Source organism: Pseudopodoces humilis, chromosome 15 (assembly GCF_049639895.1).
Source record: "Pseudopodoces humilis isolate 2021_Gansu_Grassland_sample_001 chromosome 15, ASM4963989v1, whole genome shotgun sequence".
Taxonomy (NCBI): Eukaryota; Metazoa; Chordata; class Aves; order Passeriformes; family Paridae; genus Pseudopodoces; species Pseudopodoces humilis.
The window spans coordinates 4,929,847-4,935,846 of record NC_142214.1 but is presented as its reverse complement, the minus strand read 5'-3'; positions in this window follow the sequence as shown (position 1 = coordinate 4,935,846).

Below are 6,000 nucleotides of genomic sequence, written 5' to 3'. Positions count from 1 at the left end.
CCCGAGCTCATTACACAAATAACCTACGTAATGAGCTTTAGAAATTAATTGTTATTGATGTTCAAAACCACTGCAGAATGACCCTGTGCTCATGACCATTGTTCCAATTAAAATTTCCTGCTCTGAAAATCTGAGACTTGAATTAAAATTAAAAAAATAGTAGCAGTGGAGAAGGTTCCTGTGTGCCACTCACAGAGCCCAGTGAGATGTTCCTCATGCAGCTGGACAGATGTGACCTGAAAATAATTCTAGGCTGAAGGAGAGATCAGATATTAGGAAAATTCCTCCGTGTGAAGGTGGGGAGGCCCTGGAATGGATTTCCAAGAGAAGCTGTGGCTGCCCCATCCCTGGAAGTGTCCAAGTCCAGGTTGGACAGGGCTTGGAGCATCCTGGACTGGTGGAAGGTGTCCCTGCCCATGGCAGGGGGTGGAATAGGTGATCGATAGGTGATCTCTAAGGTCCCTTCCAGCCCAAACCATCCTGGGATTCTATGGAATGACTGGATAAGGTGTGAGGTGAGAATGCCTGGAGCCACCAGGGGAAATAGTGTGGCTTTGTACCAAGTTCCAAGGAAAAACCATTTCAAATACCGACAGCCAAATACCCAGAACTGATCCTTGCAGATGACAGACCACCTGCACTTCCACGTTTCCCTCTCATCCCACCTTTGCCCGTTTCCAGTACAAAGACAAAACGCTGCCATGCAGACAAAGAACAATTCCCGGGAGCTGATCCATTTATTTTCCCCTCCGATATCTCAATTATTCCTTTCCCTTGCACCCTCGCCGCCTCGGGCCCATCATTACCATGCAGAGCACGGGCTCTTTAGGAGCTGTTAACATTCACTGGCACTCCAGGTCCTCCCGCAGAGCCAACCTTTCCTGGCTCATTGTCATTCTCTCCGTGACACCGGTGGCACCGGGAGCCGAATTCCGACGGTGGCTTCGCCGGGTGACATCAGAGCCTGCGTCACCCTGGTCCTTCACAGTTGTCCCTGGAGACACGAGGAGTCTGGGGTGGTGATTATTCCGATTCCTCTCGAGCTCCAGAGGTTTCCGAAGGTTTCTCGCTCGCTGTCCTGTGCGATCCCGTTGTCATGGTGACCGGGCCGGGATGCTGGGCGCAGCCCGGCTCCCCTTCCCCGAGGATGGGCTGCCTCGCAATGGAGCTGGTGGTTGCCAGTGGAATTTTGCCACACCTGAGGAGAAATGTTAAAAAACAACAGAACAGGGAAATCTGCTCTAAGAAAGACTTGGAATTTTTTGCTTAAGCCCGATGACCGGAGATTTGGGATTTTCAGTATTTTCATAGAATCACAGAATGGTTTGGGTTGGGAGGGACCTCAAAATCATCCCACTCCAAGCCATGGCTAGGGACATCTTTCACTTTGTAGATTAAACACAAAATTTAGAAGCCTAATCCTGGGACTGGACCAAACTTTCCATGGATGGAGTCGTCGTGGAGCAAACCTGAGCTGGAGCTCCTCTGTGTTGTGCCTTCACACAAATTTATCTCCCTCCACAGGTGATCATCACTCCTGTGACCACACATTGTCCCAGCAGGACTGGGGTTCCGTAACTCAGTGCTCTGCCATACTGATCCCTCTCCATTTCAGCAGGAATGCAGAATTCACCTTCCAAAGAACTGCAGGACTTTCTGCTGCAATGTCAAGTCTCTCACAGGACCACGTGTCCAGGTGGTGCACAGAGAAGTGTCTTTGCAGTTTTGAGCAGGTCACCCTTTGTGACCTGGTTTTTGTCAGAGCAGCTCAGCTGACGTGTTCTGCTGGACACCGTGTCCGACACAACCTGTTTGTGGAGTCACTGCATTCATTAAATACAAAGAAACTGAAAGAACATAAATTTTGCATTATCTATTTGCTCACATCTCCCAGACCAATTGTTTATTTTGGTGGACTTCCAATGCCCTGGGCAGACAGGTCATTGGAGCCACTAATAACATTTCTTTCTCCTCTGCTCAGCCTGTAATTATTATCTTTCTCTCCCTTTTATCTCTTCTTCTCTGTAGTAATAAAGTTCTGGTTCTTCAGTGGTACCTCAGGATGTCTGACTTACAAGAGATGCCCAAGGGGATGCGCTGCCACCAAAGCAGGAGACGTCTCCAGCTGCATTTTAATGGGATGTTGTCAATTCAACAAGAAATCTGCTTTTTCTTGCTGGTCAGATGAAAACTTCCAGGCGTGGGGAAGTTGGTGACAGAGGAAAGCAGGAGTGCTGCTGCCCAGGGTGGGCACCAGTTGCTCAGGGGCTGGATGAAATGAGAAGAGATGGATTTAACTTACAGAATTCCCCTGGATCACGCTTGCTGCAAGGCCCACGTGGCCAAGGGTAGATTGTGGTGGTTATGGAAAATATTTTTACATTGTCACATTTCTCTTCATGAACCGTGGAGTGTGGGACACCTGGAGAGAACTTCCCTGTTGGCAGATTTTATCTCACTTTAACTGGTCACTCTGGAACCAGCTCAGCATCATCTCCAAGCCCTTTTCCCTCTCCTCCAAGAGCTCTTGGATCTCTGTGTCAGTGCAGGAGCCCTGGCAGAGGCACCACTGCAGCTCCACTCCTGGTTTGCTCCTGGCTGGTTCTGCACTCCTCGGGAACTCGCCTCGTTTCTGGGCTGCTTTTGATCACCCCGAGCTTTCTGGAGAATTGTAAAAGCTCCTGCTGAGGTGATTTCAGCCCAGAAATACCCTAGGAAGAGGTCACCTTCCTTTTCTGGATCCTGGACTACCTCAGGCTGCCAATTTCTGCAGTGGCAGAGCTGGGGGTTTGTTCTTTATCGCCTTTCAACCCTTGATGCTCCATAAACACCCAGGGCTTGATCTTAGAACATCCAAATCAATATCTCCTTGGATTTGTACTGCACAGAAAATAGATAAAATATCCCAAAACCCTAAAGGATGTTGATCTTAGGGAAATTAGTGAAGGCCAAGTAGCTCCTTTGTGTTTTTCTACTACCAGACAGATGTTACTTCTTAATGAATTATGTTTGCCTGAATCCAGGAGCACCATTTATCCCTCGTGACCTTTGCTGAGTTGAGTTATTAAGTGTTATAAATAACTACTGTTAATATGCAGGCAGTGTCCAAGTGCTTTTTATACTGATTCAGGAACAATCACAAACTAATTCCCCACAAATAATTCCTCAGATATTTGAATAAAAAGAAGACTGCATTTGCATATCTGCCCAGAAGGAACTCATCTCCCTGAAAAATATTCTGGTTTGTGAACTGCATTAGTCAATGGCTTTAGCACAGTCACTCTCACAAGAAATTATGCTAATCCATGTGGGAGATTTCATTTTCCTTCAAAAAGAATGGAAGCACAGTAAGACACAGAACAGCCCAAATGGCTGCAGGGACAGGCGCTGCCCTGAGAAATGGATTGCAGGATCTACTCAAATAAATCATGCATGGTTTGTTAGGGAAAAATAGTAGGCAGGTTTAAATCAGATATAGCTGTGGACAAGTATTCAATAAAGAAATAGAATTTAGGATTTAATTAGAATATGCAGGTGTTGTGTTACACGTGCTGGACTCACTGGGCTTGGCTACTGAAAAATACCCACTTGGAAATATCCAAGAGAGAATCCCAGAATCCCAGAGTGGTTTGGGTTGGAAGGGACCTTGAAGCTCACCTCATTCCATTCCCTGCCATGGGCAGGGACACCTTTCACTATCCCAGGTTGTTCCAAGCCCTGTCCAACCAAAATAGCTGGAATACAACTTAAAATCTCACGGGCCATTTGGCTGATTCACCCCACATATCATCCCCCCAACCAACAGGGTGGGAAATAATGCAGAAATCCTGGGATTCTGTGATTTCCAGGCTATTTAATTTCTGATTCAATGAGGAGGACATGGAGAAGCTCAGCACAAGGCACCTGAGGTGACGTGCAGAGCTCAGATCCAGAGTTTGCTCCTCACCAAACCCAGTGCCAGAACCGAGCACTGAATATTTCAGCAGCGGGGATGTGATGCCTTGGCCAAAACCCTGAGTCCTTAATTGCCAGCTTTGAATGTCACCTCTGTTTGAATAAGACCATCAAGCTGTGCTTTAAAGCAGCTTTTTAGTCAAAGGAAGATACAAATATTCTCATGTCTGTGAAGAATCCCATCAACTGAAAAAATAATGAGAAAACCTCTCCTGAATGAAGCCTGGGCTGGGTTGTGAATCTTTAATGTGCATTTCTGCAGCTCCTTTCAACACTCAGCAAATTCACATTCTCTTTGACAGAGTAGACATTTCCATGAAGTATTTATAGCAGCCAAGCAAAATAACCTGATTTCCTTTTTAACAGAGGTTTTTGGGAGGCAGCTCCCAAATCCCAGTCTTCCTTATTTACACTATAAACAACAAAGAGATCAAATAATAAAATGGAGCTGCAATTGCACTGGTTGTTCCAGTGGAGAATACCTTCTTTTGTAAGAAGATCTGAGTAGATTCTGACTGTTCTGTACAGCTCAATTATTTATGAGTCAGGAGGAGAAGGGAGAACCGGGAAGAGCTGAGGGAGGAGGAAGGAGCAAACCCAAACATCAAAACACAGCCCATCTCCTGGGCATGTCCCAGCGAGGGGAGGATGGTTTGTTCTCCAGGGGAAATGGCTTCATCAATTGATAAAATTCACTGCAAGACACAACTGGCAGATTTCTCTCAGGAAAACAGGAGGGACAAAGGTTCTCCATCCTTTTACTTGGTGGAAAAAGTCCTGCTGGCTGGAGACCCTTGGAGGGCAGCTCCTCTTCCTTCCTTCCTCCTCCAGCTGCTCCGTGGTGGCCGAATCCTGGTGCTGTCCCTCCTAACACCACAAATATTCCAGACTTTGGATGGATTTTCTCTGTTTCCTACAGGCTTGTGACTCACAATCTGCTGCCTTTAAAGTGGCTGGGTTTAACCAGTGGCAGAAAGATGAGATTCTACAAATGTGAATCCTCATCTCCAGCTTCTGCATTTTATAAGTCACTCGATATTTCCCCATTTAAATGACTCCAATAAATGTGGCTTGCTGGTCAGTTTAGCAAGATGAGTGTTTCCAGTGAGGTCAATGCAAGACAAATAAGCAGGTTTCGGTAAAATGACTCACAACATTTCATAGAAATTATTAAAAAATCATAAATGAGTGTTGCTTCTCACTAATTGCCCTTTTACAGCCGTATTCCCATTGCTCCCTTCAGGAGTTTCACCAGTCAGACCTTTAAAAAATATAGAAGGAGCCTAGAGAAGACGTTTGTTACGACTGATTGGATGCAGTTGTCTATGAAAAATGGAAAATGGGAAAAGGAGAGCAATATCTCTGAGTTTTTCTGGCTTTTATAGGCAGCAGAAGACCTGGCTGCTGTCGTTCCTCTGCCTGAAGGCAAAGATTTCCATTACCAGTTTATCAGTCACATGGGCAGGGAAAGAGATAAAAATTGGTCCTTTGTACAATGTTCAGCCGAGGTAATTAATTGGGGATTGATTCAGGAGAAATCCAACTCATTTGAAGTCTGTGGTGATAAAATCACAACAGATGGGTTGGAGCAGGAGGAACTCCAGCCTGGCAGGACACGGAATGAGCTCTGGGTGTGAAAGCAGCCAGCCTGCCCCAGGGCTTTCCTGAGTTTTTCCAAAGCTGGGAATTTTCTGTTTAACTCTCTGGAGTGGCATTTCTGTCCCCATTTCAGCTCCATGTGGCTGCTCCCACCTTGAAAGGCTGAGGCTGCAGCCTCGTGCCTGGATCTGCTGGGATGGGACTTTTTAAAGCCTGTAAACTGTAATTATTCATAAACCACCTCCATAAGCCACGTCATTCTTTCCATCTTCACAATTCTTCCCGCTCTGAAATATGATGCAGACAGTGTTGTGCTGTCACTGGGCCATCCTGTCTCTATCCTCATGGAAAAACTGGTGCCATCTACTCCTGGTTTTCCAGCCCAGCATCCCCGATGTGCTGGATTGCTCAGAGCATTACTACTCTGTAATCTCAGCCTCCTCCCTC